We start from the raw sequence: 3,350 nt of genomic DNA on the forward strand, positions 1-3,350 counted from the left end.
GGTGTGAATAATTTCAAGCTATGGACAACAGTTTGAATGAGTATCCTGGAACTCTTAATTTCATTCATGGGGAACCTATACATACACCAGAAGCAGTTGTTGGAATAGAACAAGAGAACACCAAATGTTTAAAATTAGGAAAGGTGTATGCCACGGTTATATTATTTCAATATACTTATTCAATCTATATGCTGAGCATATACTCCAAGAAGCTGGATTTTGTGAATGAAAACATGGCATCAGGATTGGAGGAGGACCCATTAACAACCTGAGATATGCACATGATACAACCTTGCTTGCAGAAAGCGAATGGGATTTAAAATACTTACTGATAAATATCAGAGACCACAGACTTCGATATGGATTGCACCTCAATGTAAAGAAAATTAAATTCTTCACCACTAGACCAAAAAACAACATAAAGATAAATGGAGAAAAAAATTGAAGTTGTCAAAAACTTCATTGTACTCAGATCAACCATCAACACTCATGGAAGCAGCAGTCAAGAAACCAAATGACATTCCATTAGACAAATCTGCTGCACAATACCGCTTTAGAGTGATGAAGAGCAAAGATATCAGTTTGAAGACTAAGGTACACCTGATCCAAGCCATGGTAATTTCACTTACTCATAAGCATGTGAAAGTTGGACAGTGAATAAGGAAGGCCATAAAATAATTGATGCATTTAATTATGGTGTTGGAGGGGAATATTAAAATCACAATGGACTGCCAAAAAACAAATCAATCTGTGCTGGATGAAGTACCGCCAGAATGCTACTTGGAAGATACGATGGCCAGATTTCTTTTGTCATACTTCAGACATATTATCAGGAAAAGCCAGATAATATGAAGGCGGGTTTGGGGACTGGTGCTGAGGAGGATGCATTGGTGAAGGCAGGGGCCACGCACCTGAGAGCAAGAGCTGGCGGTGCTGCACAGCTTTTACCAGTGAGCATCACATGGAATTGGAGGAGTTTCACTGCAAGAAGTACATCTCACTGACTAAGCACTCACAGACTGCCCACGCCCTTAAGCTTAGCGAGGTGCAGGTCAAGATCTGGTTCCAGAACTGGCGTGCCAAGTGGAAGCACATCAGAGCTGGCAACAGCAGCAGCGGTTCTGGGAGCGGGTGCAGAATCCCTAAATCATGGTGCCCATCCCTGTGCATGTCAACAGGTTTGCTGTTTGTACCCAGCACCAGCAGATGGAGCAGATGGAGCAGGCCACGCCTGAGGTGGTACAGCTGAGACTGCTCCAGGCACCAAGTCCCTCGGACCATACAAAGGCTAGAGGGGCTTGAACTTTGATAGCTGTTGGGACTGATGTGGGCAACAGGGAAGGGTGGTATCAAATACGCCTGGCCGAAAGGCTCGTACTGATGCCCTGGATAGCCGTAGATAGGGTGATGCCAAACCAAGCTGATGCCAGCTTCTTATTTATTTTGTATAATGTTTGTATATACCAAACACTGTTTGTCTGCACCCTAAGAGGGGCTCTGAAGTTGTTTCCTCAACTTCAGCCATCCTATCTCTACAACACCAGGTCATGGGAATGAAGAAATGTAACTGCCACTGGACTCCAGAGAACTCCAGTCTTTACATCCTCATCCTCTTGAACAACCTCCATTGCTGCCCCTTGTCCACACCTCCTCCTGCCCACTGCAGCCTCCCTTGATGCTTCATGGCTCCAAGTGAGGTACTGCTTCCCCTCCCACAGCCACTGTGGTGGGCAGAGGGTCTATGTTCTGTGTACTGAGAGGGAAGAGAGGCATCTGCTCCCAAAAGCTGCTCGGGTCTGTCCAGGTCTGTGTAACTTGGAAGAGGCTGTCAGAGGTTGGGACAGGGCTTGTCCATGTAAAGGAAAAAAGAAAAAGGATAGAATGTTTGGTAAAGTAGAGTTGACTGTGATGACGCAAATGGAGTAAACCTCTGGAACCTTCATTTGCTGATGAGACACAACCCAAAATCAAGAGAAACAGTTGTAAACATCCATTACTAATCAGAATATGGAATGTGAAAAGGATGAATCTAGGAGAATTGGAAATTGTCAAAAATGAAATGCATAAACATCAATTATCTAGGCATTACTGAGCAGAAATGGACTGGTTTTGTCCATTTTGAATCTGACAGTCAAATTGAAGAGGAATGATGTCACATTCTTCATTGAAAAGATAATATCATGATCTGTCTGAAGTAGGATTTTGACAGTGATAGGATAATATCCATCTGTCTACAAGGAAGACCAGTTAATACCATTATTAGAGTTTATGCACTAACCACTAAAGCCAGTGATATTGAAATTGAGGAATTCTACCAATTTCTTCAGTTCAAAAGTAATTAAACATTCACTCATATTTTATTGATAATTACTAGTGATTGGAATGCAAAGGTTGGAAAAAAGGAGAATGATCAGTATTCAGAAAAGATGGTCTTGGTGATAGAAAAGATGCTAGATGTCGCATGATAGCATTTGGCAAGACCAATTATTTCTTCATTGCAAATATATTTTTTAAACAAAATAAAAGACTACAGTGTACATGAACCTCACCATAAGAAATACACAGAAATCAAATTGACTACATCTGTGTAAAGAGACAGTGGAAAAGTTCAATACTTTCAGCCAAAAACAAGGCAAGGGAGAGACTGTAGAACAGATCATCAATTGCTCATATGCAAATTTAGGCTGAAACTGAACAAAATTAAAACAAGTCCATGAGAACCAAAATATGACCTTAAACATCCTGTCTGAATTAAGCGATCATCTGAAGATCGGATTTGATGTATTAGACAATAATGACATGAGAATAGAAAAGTTTGGGATGAGATCAAGAACATCATACAGGAAGAAAGCAAAAGGTCATTAAGAATAAAAGAAAGAAGGAAAAGACCAAAATCGATGTCAGAAGAGACTCTGAAACTTGCTCTGCAGTGTATAGATGCTATAGCAAATGGAAGGAATGAGGAGGCAAAAGATTTGAACAGAAAGTTTCAAAGGTCAGCTCAAGAAGACAAAGTCAATTATTATACAGTAATGTGAAAAGACCAAGAGTTGGCAAACCAAAAGGGAAGAACATGCTCAGCATTTCTAAGCTGAGGCAATACTCGACTAGCAATACTGAAGGATTCTATGGACAAAATATTGAATGAGGCTGAAAGCATCAAAAGAAGATGGAATGAATACATAGAGTCACTATACCAAAAAGAAATGGTCAATGTTTAAATGTTTCAAGAGGTAGCATATGATCAAGAGCCAATGCTACTGAAGAAGTCCAAGGTGCATATAAGTCACTGGCAAGGAACAAGGGTCCAGGAATGGATGGTATACAAATTGAAATCATATACCAAACTG

The sequence above is a fragment of the Chrysochloris asiatica genome, unplaced genomic scaffold (assembly GCF_000296735.1).
Source record: "Chrysochloris asiatica unplaced genomic scaffold, ChrAsi1.0 scaffold00143, whole genome shotgun sequence".
Taxonomy (NCBI): Eukaryota; Metazoa; Chordata; class Mammalia; order Afrosoricida; family Chrysochloridae; genus Chrysochloris; species Chrysochloris asiatica.